We start from the raw sequence: 16,949 nt of genomic DNA on the forward strand, positions 1-16,949 counted from the left end.
GCCATACATACAGAAGTAAGTACGACTTGTGAAATGACTATATTATCCATTATACGTTTTAGCAGGGGGTTGTACCGAAGCGGGTCTCTTAACTCAATTCACACTGCCTAGTCTTTTAATCGGGTTCGTTTGTACTAACCAAAAATTATTATTTTGCTGTGTCACATATAATAACCTACATAACAAGAAGAATATCAGAATTTAAGACTAGCTAGCTAGCTAGTATGCCATCATAACAAGTCAAAGTGATATCGCTAACTATGCAAGTGCTGCTGCTATTGGAACTTTCAACAACGGCTACAACCTTTCACCAATCGCCCATCATACATAAATTCACGACAAAACAATTACATCCTTTCTTATGTATGTTTGTTTGAGGCTTTTCCTTCCATTATGGAACCACCCAACATCCGAGCTAGTTACCCTTCATCCGAGCATCGCCTCCTCACAGAACCAACTCCTTGAACCGAGTTATGCAGTCCATTGCCCGCTGGAATTCACCACCTTGACAGCCAGCAACATCCCAGCCACAGCTCTCAAGTGTCTGTTCAATTCATCAGAGAAAGATAATAAGAGCGGGGAAATTGCCACAAGGCATGCCTTGCAAACTACACAATGTTCAATTCAAAGCCCTTACAGCTGTGCAAAAAGTATGTCTAGCTAGTTGCAATTATTTATATATCTTTTTAATGTGATAGCAAGGATCAAACTAAAAGTTGGATACACTAACTGCCAACAAGAACTCAAGTCACTCAGATCTGGATATGGTTCTGTCAATCTTTGTCCATGAACTAAGTTTTAGACGGGATCAAACCTCACAAGTGAAACGAAGTACATAAGGAGGTTCAGAATGTTACAAAAGACTAACCTTCATCAACTGGTTGGCCTGGTTCTTCAGTGTCTCCTTTTGCTCCACTATTAGATCAGAGAAATGCTCATCCATCTGGTTCTTAAGATCCAATAATTTTCTGAAAGTGTACTTTAATGTGCTATGTGGACGGCTCAAGCTTGGGAAACTATACTTAATCAAGTGCGGGTTATGCCAAATTAGAAATCCAAAGTCAAGACCAGCCGTAGCTATCTCAAGGGACAGCTCTCCAAGTAGAAAAACGGTGAGTTTGGGATCTAAATCACAAAGAAACCAATCCAACTCCCACCGACTCCGACCATCAGTTTGGAACTCCAGACCAGAGAAAGAGGTATCTATCACTACTCTAGCTCCAGAAGACCAGAACTAGCACAAAGAGAAAGCAAACTTTCTATCTCATTGTTACTGTACACGAAGACAGAAGGATTTGTTGTGGGACCAGATATATAAACCCATGACCGAGATGCGTTCACACTGCGAATTGCATCAGCCAGAGCCAATGGTTCAATTTTGAAGCCTGATTCCACGTTTGTTGGAATAGTGAGCGTACGTGCATTCATAAACTTTGCTGCCGAGACATAGTGACCATTGGTGCCCAAGGGGTATAGGAAAGTACCTCCTTCTTGCATGCAACAAAGAACAAGTTTGCGGAAGAGTGCAAGGGAGGTGTGGCCATATATAATTTCAGAATGATAGTTTGTTGGGGAACCATAGCTATCTTTCACTAGCTGTTGGATGCTGGAACGGACATCAGTTTCAGAATCAGTGACGTTCTGCCTAACAAAACTTTCAAAAATGGAGGCTTTCATTGCAGAAGGTACTGGCAAGAAGCTACGATCTAAATCCATATGAATGACGCCAGATTCCTTGGAATCAGGAACAAAAAAGTCAGCTTCTTTTAGGATAGAGATAGCTGAATTTGAAAATCCTATCATCTTCTCAGGTATCACTTCTGCAGGTCGTCTCTTGAAAGATAAAAGAAAAGAAAACACAGGTCACACAATATTCCATAGGTCCCCATTTTCTGAAGTGGGATATCCCGTAGGTCATTCCACATTAATTCTACGCCAAATAAGAAATAAAGATGGAAATTATAAACCAAGCATTCCCATTAATACATTTAGCTGGTCCTCCTGACTAGGTGTTATCAAACTAAGAGATGGCTAATCCTGTTTACCTTTTGTTGCCGATGCCTCTCACCAATTTGAAAAGCCAGCAGCTCATGGACAAGACAGCCATAATAGTTCTGGCTGATTACACAGGTACGCCCTTCCAATAGTTCAATAGTTTGTGATAGTGCCTTGCAGACAGCTCCATCTTCAGAAATGACAAAAGCAACTTCCAGATCAGGATATACCTGAAAGTTTTAATCGAAAATAAGATAAAGCAAATGCAAATGAAAACATCTGGAAATTGATTTAAGCATATATGTAAGTATGCGCAGAAGTTCAAATACAGTTCCATTCAATGGAAATCAAATGATGTGGTTAAGTTACGGTTACCTGATTCTTTACTAAACTGCACAGTATAGCTGTATGGGAAGGTAGGGAGTTTCCAGCAAGATATTTCAATACACCATTAGATCTTGGCAGACTAGACAACTCCAGATGCTCTGATATATCTAGGAGTAACCGAGAACCAACATCTTTCGTTGCGCTTAGTAAATTCACAACAGCAGCACTGGTGATAGCCTCAAATTGAGCCATGCCAGCAACAACAACCTGAGGCTTCAATTTCCTGATCAACTCGATCAGCAAATCTGATTGGCGTGGTGCCTCAATTACACCGATAGTGTCTTTACCGTCTGCTCTTTCCTGAAATTTCAAGAAGTAGCAGTAGCATCTACATTATTGTGTTATATAGAATGAGTGTCTTATCACCACCCACTCTTTTATCATAGAACGAACATGCCATTTCTACTGTCCCTCTAAGAAAGATTAAAAAGAAAATGAAAGGATGTGACACTATGAAGTACTAGAGACCTTGTTTTTACCGGAAAATTGTAGGGGAGACCCGACAGTACATTCTATTAAAAGAAGGGTTAATTATCCTTTTGCCCTCAGTAGTGTCCATGTGCTCAGTTTTGCCCTTAGATGCGAATTGTCCTCAGTTTTGCCCCTAGTCCGAGCACAGCAACTATGACGAGGCCAAACGGCCATATTTGAGTCCATTCCGTCCGCCGGCGTTAGTGGTTGTGGGTCCGGAGCTTACACGTGGGACCACGTGGACGTGGGTCCGGAGCTGACATGTAGGCCCGTGCAACTAAATCCCCAAATCATTCTAGCTCACACTCATCCGCCCGGTCGGCTGTCCTGCGCCGCCGCCGCCGCCACCTGCGCCGCGGCCAGCACCTGCCCCGCCACCAGCTGCACGGCCTGCTCCGCCGCTACCTCCCTGCGCCTATGCTCCACGGCTACCTGTGACGCCCACCACCTTCCTGCGACGCCACGGGTGGGGCGCCCGCCACCTGCTCGATCCGCGGCGCGGCCTCCTTCCGTGCGCCCGGCCGAAGCGCTCAAAGGTAGGGGGCTGCTGGAGCTATTTAAACTAGGAGGAAGAACCCTAGGGCGAAATGGTGAGCAGCGGCGACCCCGAAGTATTTGGCGAGGCAGGCATCGGGCCGGAGATCCGCCGCGTCCACGACTGGGTTCCCGAGGGGTAAGTCTCGCCTCTTGTTTAGATTGAGCTTAGTTGTGCATTTGAACACTCGATTCGAGTAGGTTTGCCCAATTAGTGTGCTGATTGCGTCTCTGTTTTTCGCCGGTTAGGATGGAGTTGCGGTTTGCTTTCATGGTGCACATTAGAAGGGACCGGTACATGTTCGATGCAAAGGATAAGAAGAAATACCAAGGAGGTTTTGATTATCGGTTGCCAATGGCTAGTAATTGGAGTTTCAGACAATTTGGGGAGGTAATTTGTAGCCAATATCCTTGGGGTTTGCTTGATGAAATGGTATACAAATACTATGATGGGGAAAAGAATTGGGTGACAGTTAGTAATGATGAAGAACTAGCTACCATGTTTGTTAGGCATAAAGAGAAAGATAATTTTCATGTGAGGCTGCAAGTTGATGTGCTTGAGCAGGCATTTGGACCTAGGATGGCGGGTGCAACATCTCGGGGAGAACCAAGTCGTCGTAATGGCATCTCTAGTCAGAACAGTTCAGTTGATGCATGACGACGTGGTGGCTCGACAAGTGTGGGCAACAGCAGCAGGGTCCCCCTTTAAGTGGAGCCTGATGGCTACAATTCTGGGGTTGATGAAGAGAAGCTATATACTGATGTTATTCGGAATTTACGACGGGCACCTCAGACTGAAAATCAAGATGAGGCTCACAATGCAGTCCGTGTGGATGATGACGCGATGGGTGAGGACGAAGACCTTGCAGCTGTTGAATGGGACCCTTTGAACCCTCATATGGAAGAAGGTACAATTTTTGCATCCATGAAAGTGTAGAAATGCACTTGTGACATACTGCATCAAGGTAGAACGTACTTTCAAAGTTGACAAGAGTGATCAAGTATGTTACAGAGTGCACTGTCCGACTGAAGGTTGTCCATGGAGGCTGCTTGCATCTAAAATGCGGAATAACACTAATGTTCAGGTCAAAGTGAACCCTTTTAAGCACACATGCCAGGAATCAACCCTTGGAAGGATACAATCAATAGAGCCAAGTCAAGATGGGTGGCAGAAGAAGTAAAGAAGTGGGTGAAAGAAAACCAGCAAGTGGGTCCAAAGGAATTGCAGAAGAACATCAAAGATAAGTTCAAGATAGATTTACCATATATGAGATTGTTAAATGGTAAACAACATGCTATGGATTCTATTTATGGTAACTGGCAGGAAAGTTCTCAATTGTTGTATTCATTCAAAGGTGAAGTGGAGAGGACAAGCCCAGGTAGTATTGTAGATATTGATCACCACACCGTGGAGTACACATTCAGGGGAGTGACAAAGACCAATGAATGCTTTAGGAGGGTTTTTGTCTGCTTTGAGGCTTGTCGCCGGGGTTTTTTGGCAAGCTGCATGCCTTATTTGGCTATTGATGTCACTTTTCTCACAGGGAGGTTTAAAGGACAGTTAGTAGCAGCTTGTGAAGTTGATGCACATAGTTTTGTATTTCCAGTTGCCTATGGTGTACTTGAGACAGAGTCTGAGGAGAGCTGGACTTGGTTTTTGCATAATCTCTGCCGGGCTATTGCACATCCCAATGGGTTGGTCATTCATACAGATGCCTGCAAAGGTTTAGAAGTGGCCGTGGACAATGTGTTTCCTGGAGTAGAGCATAGGGAATGCATGCGTCACCTTGCTGCAAATTTCATGAAGATATTCAAAGGAAAGGTGTATACTGACAATTTATGGCCAGCATCTTTGACATGCAGTGTGAAGAAACACAACTACCACTTGAGGCAGTCATACATGAATCCCAAAGTGAAAGAATACTTGGAAACACACCACTCCAAGTTATGTGCCAGAAGCCAATTCAGTGAAGTGAGCAAACTTGACTATGTGCACAATAATCTAGCAGAGTCTTTCAACTCAACAATCCGGAAACTAAAGGGTCATTATGTGGTGGATTTGCTTGACAGGATAAGGATAGAATACATGCAGAAATTTCATTACCGTGTAGGAATAGCCGAGGCAAAATTCATGGGCCACATTATCATCCCTGCCGTGATGAATGAACTGAAGCAGAAGACAACAGGCTTGGAAATGAACATGACTCTTTGCTCGGGTACCACAACAGAGATATCATATTTGGATAAAGAGAAGAGGGAATGGAGATATCCAGTGGATTTAGAAGCTAAAACTTGCAGTTGTAGGCAATGGCAGATAACTGGGTTGCCATACATTCATGCCTTGTTTTTCATCACTTCTCTCCCAGGTCCAGCAGGGAACATACAACAGTATGTGCATGATTACTACTTTGTTGCAAGGTTCAAAGCCACATATGCTTATGCCTTGCCTGCTATGGAGGGAAAACAACAATGGGACATGGTGGACCCTGGATTCAAGCTTTGCGCTCCAATTCTGAAGAGAGCAACAGGTAGACCAAGGAAGAGTCGAATCAGACCTCGCAGCGAAGGAGCTGGACTTGGAGCGAGGAAGCGTAAGTGCACAAGGTGTGGTGGGTCTGGTCATTTTGGTAAGTATTGTGATAACACAGTAGATCCAACTTTCGGAGAGAGTTTTGATGAAGGTTTCGATGAAAATGTTGGTTAGCAGTCGGTTGTCTTAATAGATGATGAAAATGATGGTCAATAGCCGGTTGCATCAGATGAGGATTTTGACGAGGTTCCAAATGATGATGGTCAACAGCCGCATGATTTTGACGATGATCCAAAATATCCTCCAAATAATGATTCAAGTGAGGCTCCAAATGATGATCCAAGTGAGGCTCTAAATGGTGATCATGGTGATCCAAGTGAGGCTCCAAATGATGATCCAAGTGAGGCTCTAAATGGTGATCATGGTGATCCAAGTGAGGCTCCAAATGATGATCCAAGTGAGGCTCCAAATGGTGACCAACCTTCTGTTGTTGTGAGTTCTGCTAGGTATGTAAATCTTGCAAGGGTCAAATACTACTGTACATCTATCACTTGACATTATCTCATTACCGTTTATGTTTTGCACAGCTCTATGGTAGGTTTGAAGAAGACGCACAAGGTACCGACAACCAAGAGAAGAAGAGAAAAAACAATGAGCACAAGGTGCACGAGGAGCAAAGTGATGGCAAGAAGCTCAAGGAATAGACAGAAGCCCCAACGCTATTATGAATAATTATGAAACATTATGAATAAGGGATGATGTTGTATTATGAAACATTTGTTACTTGACATGTTGTATTTCTGTTGGATGATGTTGGACCAATGTTAGAAGTATGTTTGACATGATGTTTAAATATCTGTTGGATGATGTTTGAATGAGCACATGGTTTTTTCTTTTTTTGATTTTTTTGAATTTTGTTTTGCTCATTTAAATTCTAGTCAAACCTAACTTTGACCAAGATTTAAACAAGTCTAAAACATCAAAATGAAAAACTAAGCCCGGATACTTCTTAGTCAATCCAAAATGAAGTTGTGGTGAGCTTTTTGAATTTTTCATGAAAAATGTGCTAAAAAGAGGGGTCCAAAGGTAGGGTAAACGACCTCATTTCTAAGCAAAGTTTTTTTCTACCTTGTCTAAATCAGCCAAATAACTTTCCTACACATATATTCTATATGTACAGACTATGTGCGCTGGTTTTTCCATTTTTTGATTTTTTTTAATTTGTTTTGCTCATTTGAATTCTGGCCAAACTTAACTTTGACCAAGATTTAAACAAGTGTAAAACATCAAAATGAAAAACTAAGCCTGAATCCTTCTTAGTCACTCCAAAATGAAGCTCTGGTTAGTTTTTTGAAATTTTCATGTTCATTTCCCCAAAACACTTCTCTTCACTTCATACAAGAGAGTTTGAGATACTCGAGATATCATACAATACACATGAACTTATCATTTAAATGTATGTAAAGCTTGTTTATCAACTTAAATCGTTAGTATATGACATAAGAAGACTATGTGCACATGTTTTTTATTTTTCTGATTTTTATTTAATTTATTATGCTCATTTGAAATCTGGTTAAACATAGCTTTGACTGCTTCAAACCCCTCCCAAACCCCGCTAACCCTAGCGCTAAACAAGGACCGTTCATCTAACCCTAGCGGCAATCAAGGGCCATCGATCTAACCCTTCTAGAAGGAATCTGCGGGGAGGAGGGGGCGATCCACGAGATGCAATCTGATTGGCTGGGCGATTGTTTTTTTAACAAATACCGGGCGCGCTGGATGGACCGTTGGGCCGTCTCGTTGTCTGGGCCTGAGACCGCAGTAAATAGCCCGTCTCAGCCTTTCCAGGCCTTGCATGCATGTAGGCGGCGACGTGGGTTTGCATGCGCGGGAGGCAGCGACGTGCATGCATGCGAGCGAGGCGCGCTAGGCGAGCTAGGCTAGCGAGGCGACCTAGGTGGTTCAGTGCAGTGGTTCAGGGCAGCGATTCACATGCACCGCCCGGTCAAAGAGCTATGTAGTGATTCAGATGCACGCACGCGCCCCATGCATCGTTTTCGTGCAAAAATTTAAGTGTGCAAAACATAACGGATACACACACGTGTCCGGATTCACACACGCACCATTCTCATCCTTTCTTTCTTCCTCTCCCACCCACATGCCTATAAATGGGGTGCCTCTCTTCCTCTCCCACCCACAAGCCAGATCCGATCCTCTCCAACTTCAAACACCCAAGCGACCGAGCCCTCCCCAAGGCGAGACCAAGTGAAGATGCAGTTCAATGGGCCGACCTTCAACCGTCCGCCTGTCGTGGAGAGGGAGCTCTGTGTGTGGGCTATTTCAAGGTGGAGGGGTTCCGTCGAACTCAGCCGCGCCTTCTTAAGAGCCGGCTATGCCCACCTCCCACGGGGCTCGCCGAGGATGTTCACCCTCAACGAGGTTCATGACCGCGGCGGCATCCTCCTACTGCTCACGGTCACCTTCACCAACCCGTTTGACGCGCGCGAGCTCCTCGGCCAAGTCTTTTGGTGCGGCTGCGAGGCCATCTTCTTCACCATCTACAACATCTACACCAACTACGAGCGCATCTTCCCCGCTCCGGGCCAGATGCACTCCCTTCCCTACAACGACGAGGAGGAGGTGTGAAGATGAAGACAGTGTTGAAGGGGCGCGCGCGGCCAAGGTGGAAGAAGAAGGTCAAGATGAAGATGTTCAAGCCCGGAGTCAAGCTCGTCATGTTTCGTTTTTTATTTTGTTGCTTTTCTATGTCGTGTCGTGTCGTGTCATGTTTCGTCATGTGTCTGTGAACTGTCTGTGAACTTATCTAAGTTATTGCAATGGTACGGTGTGTTCCATCTTATCTAAGTTATTAGGGTTTATTATATGTGTTAAAAAATGTCCCAAACATATCATTTCTTCCCTAAACAAGTCATGAAGTTCGAGAACTTGTGGTTTTCATTAATGAAAATCGGAGGGGGTGAGAAGCCCTCTGTTTCATTCAAACAAAAAGTCATGAACTAACATGCAAATTTATTCCCTTTAAATCCTAAATCATGTGCCACTCTAACCCTAAACCAAGTGCCACTCTGACCAAAATCATGTGGTAGTGCAACATACATTTTCAACCTTCCAACCCTTCAAAATTTAAGTGCAAAACAATGGAAATCCAGTCTCACGCGTGTGCAAACATTCACGGTCTCACTATTTTTTTTTAAAAAAAATTCACAATCTCACTATGTATACCTTCCTTCCCTACCCATGTCAAAGTCTTGCCATCTGTCCTAGCGGTTACCAGCGTAGCCCTAAACACCACAAACCCACGCGGTCCTGGGTTCGAGTCCCCAGCCGCACCAATTTTTTGTGCATTTTCCACCCTTCAATTTTAGACAAATTATGTTTTTCTCAATGTAATGCCCTTAAAAAATGTTCATTTATTTTGGCACCTAGCGTAAACCTCTACCAGAGCTGAGGCACATTTTTCATGACATTTTGGTCTTTGATTTAAATCACGGTGTATTTGAATTGGATTAATTAACAGCTCCAAAAAATTTCTAACCTTAATTGTTTGGCTTCGGAATAATTCAATTTGCTTCCACAAAAAGTTGCAGCATTATGATTTACTGCCTAAATTAAATCAGAATAGAAAACAGAAACATACGCAAGAGAACCCCTGAATGGGCCTAATTGGATGTAGTTGGCCCATTAGTCTAGCCTGCACTTGGCTCTATGCTCTGAATTTGGCCCAAGAGCAACCTTTTTTTGGACAGAAAGGCAGAGCAGAGAGCTGCATTTCATTGATCAAAAGTTTCTGAATTCCTAATTTCTTCTTTTTTTCCCAACATATTTAAATGTTGGTCACTTCTTCTCTTTTTGTTTCAACATTTAAACAACTTTAACCAATATTTAAACTAGGTGAATTTCAAGATTACAAATTCCTCCATAATTCATGCCTTTCCATACATTTTCAACATTACAACCAGTGCGATTACCATACCTACAAATGTCCAAAAGTATTTGCAAATGGGTATTGGTAGTGCTTGATCTTCAAGCTTCCTAACCTTCTTCTTCAACATCCTAAGCTCAACAGCTAGCTCTCTGTCAGTGCGTGCTTTGCCCTCCATCTCTTCTTCCGGAGCTCGTGGTGCGGCCACTGTCGTTCGTGGCAGCATGCGCAACCATTCTTCATGCTCTTCTTGCAGTTCATTCATCAGAGTCTTGGCCAGAGCATCGACCCAAATAAAAAAGCATGTCACCTGCATGAACACCAAACAGATCAACCCATTGCTCAAAGATCCCGACCACAAAAATGGTGCAATTGCCCCGATTCTTACCCCATTCTCGCTGCACACGTAGAACGGACGATTCTGGTTCCTCGATGTCTAAGAAACCCTCCGATCAACGCCCGCCCGGCACCGCGGACAGACGAAGACAGGCATGTCCACACACGCCCGGCTCTGCATCCGCGAGGTGGCGTGGGAGCTTGAGGAAGACATGGAGCTCAGAGCCGAAGGGGATCTCAACGCCGCCGCGCCCTCCACTGCTAGCTTCCCACCGCCGCGCCCTCCACAGCTAGCTTCCCGCCGCCGTGCTCTCTCTCTCGCCGTGGTCACCGTCGTGCTCTCTGTCGCCGTGGTCACCGCAGCTGTCGCCCGCTTATATAGCACACCCGCCAACGGCTCTCTGCTCAACAGCTCTCTGCTGGGTCCCACAAGCCACGCGTGCAACGATCTGAATAAAATTGGCCGTCTCTGCCGCCTGGTCCCACCTGTAAGGGCCGAGTCAAAAGGTTGACCTGACGGAGACGGCAGAGTTCACGGAACGAGTCGGTGCACACGGACTAGAGGCAAAACTGAGCACAATTCGCATCTGAGGGTAAAACTGAGTACATGAACACCACTGAGGGCAAAAGGATAATTAACCCTTAAAAGAAAGCATATGTACACGGGGAAACATATATACAAAGAGGGGAAGGTGGATGTATAACAGGAGGGGGGGGGGGGGGTAGAGGGTGGAAAGAAGAGGAAAATAAACTAGACTAGAGGACTCATCCAGCTAGTACAGAACTAGAGATCAGATCTTGCACAAAGGAAAGGTGGTAGCAAGACACACGCAAAGGCACAGATGGATGATTGCATATCATGTGTCTGAATGGGAAGATCAATGCTCATAGACGGAGAGAAATGTACCTCAATCGCTAAAGATCTTAACCACTGCTTCGGCAAATGTCTGGTCAGATGTTCATCAACAATTGCAAGGGCCGGTGAGAACAATTGAAGAGCATTTTCTATTGCCACAGCATGGGAAGGGAATACAACAACATTCTAGTGACCAGAACAGAAAAAGGGTATCAGATAGATCTTATGAATTTCTAGTAAGCGAAGATAATTGTAAACATGCAACAAATACCATATCTTACTTCTTACATCAGATGTCAGTGAGATGTGGTGGTAGCACTTCATAAATCCAGCAACAAGATTCCGGAAGTTTAGACATCCAGCTAGAGGCTCACAAGGATTGGTTTTATTATCTTTCAAAAAACTAGCTAGGTATGCTAGGAAGGGAATTTTTTTCATCAGCAACAGAATCGTCATCGAAGGACAAATGAAGGGAACTGCTGACTTCATGAAATCCATCTTTAAGAAACTCAAATATTTTCTTCACCTGAAAGTTTTCTTTTAGTTACTACTATTACATCTCTGTGTTATTGCTTTTATATACTCCTTCTGTCCCATGATGTAAGACGTTTTTTGACACTACACTAGAGTCAAAAAACGTCTTACATTATGGGACGGAGGGAGTATAATATAAAGAACAGAAAGAAACCTGGTTGGGATTGCAAAGTTGACAGCTGTACACAGATAAAGAATGTGAACTGTGGCCACCAGATTTCATTTATGCCCAGGCTGTACGTGCACAGACAGGCTGATCCCCAACTAGATCCATGAAGAACTCAAATCGATGTGGGCTATTCTCCTCAATTTCAACTAAAGCTGAAATATCAGTGTCGGCAGCCTGCAAAGAATCCAACTAGTTGTTCAATATGGCAAACAAAAATGGCATTGCAACATATAACCACAGCTTCGGCAAATGTCGAGCAATATTTAGGCCCTGCTGAATGTTGTTGTTCGACTCAAAGTGAATAATGTTGACCAAACCAGGACATAATACTGGTACGAAGACGATCTGATTATTTAATATTTGTTCGTCACAGCAAGACTACCTGCATAATTTTTGTTTGCCAGAGCTTCTTGATGTGAAATCCACGACGTAGAAATACGCGCTCACAGACACCTTGTCCTGGTCGACCACCAATGTTGAATACCATAATACCCATAGGCTTTATGACAGCTATCCCTTCTTCAACTGCACGAGCAATCAATCCAAGGCCAAACTCGTCCTCAACAAAACCCTGGATACAGTAAGGTATGGTAAGTTCACAAACATAACAAGTGAACAGAAGGAGACTGCCAATCATGACCGTACTTCTTACAAACCATCTCGAGTTAAATTGATTGTACAGATGGAACTAAGTTCTCAGTAAACCATCATACATTATCACCCAAAAGATATATCAGGAGTAGAGACAAAAGCCTATAAGGAAATGATATATGTTCAAACACAATGTTTTCCTAAGATGGTCATGAACAAAGCTAAGCATTGAAGATAGATCACTATTAGTATTAGGTAATGTTGTGGACGTTAGCACAATACATCAAAGTAGCACTACTTGCATTACAGCCGGCCGGATAGCAAGAAGACCATGATGGTCATATTGCAGCAGGAGATGGTCATGCGTTTGGCAAAGACTTGCAGCAGCAAGTAAAAGAGGAGAGTCCTTTAGAAAAGTATACGATTAAGATAGAGTTGACTTATATAAGGAAAGAGCTAATAAGTCCAAAATCGTATTAGGAGTGGTCAAGGGTGCCATGTATCTATGTTTGAGCCAAGCAAAAAGAACCAATCTATTCTCTGCCAAGTTATTCTCTATAGTCTCAACCTATGTCTACCCAATTTCTCGCAGCCACATCATCTGACTATCAGCAGGGTAGTTATCCCGTTGTGAATTAGGTTCACAATAGTTCGTATCAGAGCCAACCACCATGGCTTTTGCTGCTGAAAAGCCGTCATGACAGATACTGCATGTCATGATTCAGCAAGTGGTCTAACCATCAGTCTATCACAGAGAATTTGTTTCATCGAGTCTTCAATCCTATGGAGTGGTGGAGACCATTGAAATTTTGCCAGGAAGATAATAAATCATGGCCTTCATCAAATATGGCTTAGATCATGATGCTGCACAAGCTCGCCGAAATATCTATGATTGTTGTTTTCAGCTAGGCATCCAGTTAATCTCTACTCCAATCCGTACATCATTATTTTCAGGGCCTTCCATGTTGACAATAGCAACAAGCTTGTCAACAGTCAAAGCAAGAAATATCATTGTTGGTGGCTCGACAAGAAGCAGCAGTGCCAGAGGCACATGAAGAAGTACAAGCAGTTACGACGAGACATACAGATGCAGTGGTGGTGGAGCCACAGCTAGCGCTGGAGGCAAACAGCTCAGCAAGCAATACCAGTGATGATGGTGTGAAAGCATGCACCAGTCGCCTGGGTGCTTGCTCACCATGACCTAAACCTTAACCTCACCAATAGACTCTCCCACTCCGCTGAACATGAACTGATTGCTATGTGCATTATTATGGCTTCGATTAACTTGAACTCGCAGGTGGCTGACAAAAGAATTACTAGGCAAGGGGGCAAGGCCCTAACCACCAAGCTAGCATACAGAGCGGCCTGGAGTCCTCAACCGACGGATTGCCTGGTCGCTGCTATCTGGAAAAAGTTTGCGCCAAACAAATGCAGAATCTTCTTTTGGCTGGCGCACAAGGACCGCCTGCACACCAACGAGAGGCACTTCCGCCGAACCATTGCTACCTCTGATGTTCTTGCCCTTTTTGCAACCAATGCGAGAGCATCGACCATCTTCTGTTCAATTCTCAACTGCTAAAACCACATTGGGATGAGCTTGGCAGCTTACATGATGGCACCCCTCAAAATCTGCAACTCTTATGGCGTGATGCTCTGTCCGATAAAACTGGAACAACGGTGATTTTGGCCACCCTTTGGAATATTTGGAAACCCAAAAGTTTTTAGGAATGAAGCACAAGGCCTAAACACTGTTGCTAGAGCTGCAGCTGACGATCTCGAACTGTGAGCCAACAGATGCAGCAAACATAGTCAGATGCAGAACCTGCTCTGTAATTGGGGTACAATGTTGTTTCATTTAACCGGGAGATTGTGATGTATTAGCGAGATTGTACTGTAATAACTCCTTTTTCATTTTACCAACACCCTCCCCCCCCCCACCCCCCCCTCTGTGTACCTCAGTTTCCTTGTTGTACTGCTCGGTTTTGCTTGAGTAATAAAGTGGTTCAGGCCGGTGTAAGCCCGCCGTTGACGCGTCAAAAAAAGCGTGAAAGCAGCTGATCGCAGTGGAGTCAAGGGTGCACATACACGTAACAGTGGCTGGAGGTGCATACGTGGCGGAGATGAACGCAGCCAAAGGTTCAAGATCGGTGGAGCTGGGCACAACAGTAGGGGCAGCGGCGGCAGCGGTAGCCCTAACAAAGTTTTCTTTGTTCTCCGACAGACAGAGGACGGGCTGTTCTAATCTGGGCCTCAGCATATGAGGGGTAGCGAGGAGCTATACATGCACACATTAGTTTGTGAATTGTGACTGATCCTGGATTAGAAAAGGAACTCAATCTCCAAGTTGAAGTTGAAGCTATTTACACACTTCTCGCGGACAGATGGAGAGGAGATCATAGGAACCAAGAGGACAATACAGGATGCTGGTTTGGAAGAACCGATGTATATGCATATCTGCTTTTTTATGGTCCAGGTGGATACAAACTAAAGAGGTTTGGGAAGAACCAGCACAGCCACAAGAAAGCAGGAGCACAACACTGCCGCCGTTGCTATGCTTATCCTAGTAGGAATCTCCACGACGCCTGTGTTAAACATATGCGTATACTTGAAGCCCAAGTCTACATGGTGTTAGTTGCGCAGGATATAGATAGGTTGTCTGAGTTGATCTTATCTCTGTAACCGAACCTTCCTTTCTTGTATCTTACGTTTGTAATCTCAATCATCATGTACGCATATCCCAGGGATCAGCTCTTGGCTATTTAACACGAAACCGTCGCCCTCGGTAGGGTAAGACGTTCTCGCAGTTTCCACATGGTATACAGAGCCATCCTTTTCCATCTCATCTAGCCCGCATCCACCACCACGCCGCCATGTCCTCCTCCTCCTCAAGCTTCTCCCAGACCAGCCTTAGCGGCCAGATCACCGAGAAGCTTACCCGCACAAACTATGTGCTCTGGCAGACGCAGATCACGCCATAGCTCCGAGGTGCGGGGTTCTTCGGCTATGTCGGTGGAACCATGAAGGAGCCCGCACAGACTGTCACCACCAAGACAACAGATGGGAAGGAAGAGACATCGCCGAACCCCCTGCATCCTATCTGGGTCAGGGAGGACCAGCAGGTATTGGGCTATCTGCTGAATAATTTGTCGAAGGAAGTGCTTGTGCAGGTCACCTCCATTGTCCACGCGCATGATCTCTGGACAGCGCTGGCCAGCATGTTCTCCTTTACCTCTCTGTCCCGCATCAACAACATACGCATAGCTCTTGCTAATGCGCGGAAGAGGCAGCAGTCTGTGGCGACGTACTTCGCACAGATGCGATCGCTGGCGGACGAGCTCGCGGCGGCAGGAAAGCCGCTGGACGACGATCAGCTGATCTCGCACATCCTCGCCGGCCTCGACATGGAGTATCAACCGCTGGTCTCGGCGCTCGATGCTCGCACCATCCCTGTCACGCTCGATGAGCTCTTTGCTCAGATGAGCAATTTTGACCAGAGGGTGGCGCTCTACCAGGGCACGGGCACCAGCTTCAAGTCCTCTGCAAACGGCGCATCACGTGGTCGCGGGGGTGGTGGATCCTCTCGCGACCGCGGGCCGCCATGCAAAGGAAGGAACGCCGCCAACACCAACTCGCGCGGCGGCCACAACACCAGCGGCGGCAACAACGGCGAGCGGCCCTCCTACAACAACACCAAGGGTCGCCGCACCGGCAACAACACCAAATCACACCCGGATACTGTCAAGTGCCAGATCTGTGGCAAACTAGGTCACTCAGCGAAGGACTGCTGGTACCGGTTTGAGGAAGATGAAGATTCCTCCCAAGATGAAAAGGTAGCTGGCCGCGCTGAGGGCTCGTACGGCGTTGACACAAACTGGTACATGGATAGTGGTGCTACAAACCACATCACAGGTGAACTTGAGAAAGTCACCATGAGGGAGAAGTACCGCGGATCCAACCAGATTCACGCTGCAAACGGAGAAGGTATGAGGATCCGTCATGTTGGTCATTCAATTATTAAAACCCCTCACCGAAAAATTCATCTTCGAAAAATCTTGCATGAACCTAAAGCCTCCATGAACCTACTTTATGTTCATCGTATAGCCCTTGATAATCATGTCTTTATTGAATTTCACCCGCTCTTCTTTTTTATCAAGGATCAGGCCACGAGGAAAATCCTATATCGAGGTAGATGTGTTCGAGGGCTCTATCCGTTGATTCCTGAGCTTAGGAGGCAGAATAAACAAGCTTGTGGTGCTATCAAGCTTTCATCATCTCGGTGGCATGATCGTTTAGGGCATGCATCTTTTTCTTTAGTTGAGAAATTACTTAGAAAAAATAAGCTCTCATATGAAGAGCGTGACAATGAAACAATTTGTGATTCATGTCAAAAGGCTAAAAGCCATCAATTACCTTATCCAATTTCTACCAGTATCTCTACCAAACCATTGCAACTTGTCTTTTTCTGATGTGTGGGGTCCGGCCCCCTCCTCTGTTGGTAGACATACTTATTACGTCAGTTTCATTGATGACTATAGCAAGTATTCATGGATCTATCTTCTTAAGAAAGATCCGACGTTTTCCAAGTTTTTCAAAACTTCCAAGC

The 16,949-nt window shown here is 45.0% G+C and overlaps 2 pseudogenes; one reads left to right on the forward strand and one right to left on the reverse strand.

Annotated features, from left to right (window-relative positions):
• Nucleotides 1-415: 415 nt before the first annotated feature.
• LOC123059331 (methionine S-methyltransferase-like) overlaps nt 416-16,949 on the reverse strand; it is a 35,457-nt pseudogene continuing 18,923 nt past the window's right edge.
• LOC123063869 (uncharacterized) lies at nt 15,700-15,838 on the forward strand (annotated as a pseudogene).

The sequence above is a fragment of the Triticum aestivum genome, chromosome 3A, assembly GCF_018294505.1.
Source record: "Triticum aestivum cultivar Chinese Spring chromosome 3A, IWGSC CS RefSeq v2.1, whole genome shotgun sequence".
Taxonomy (NCBI): Eukaryota; Viridiplantae; Streptophyta; class Magnoliopsida; order Poales; family Poaceae; genus Triticum; species Triticum aestivum.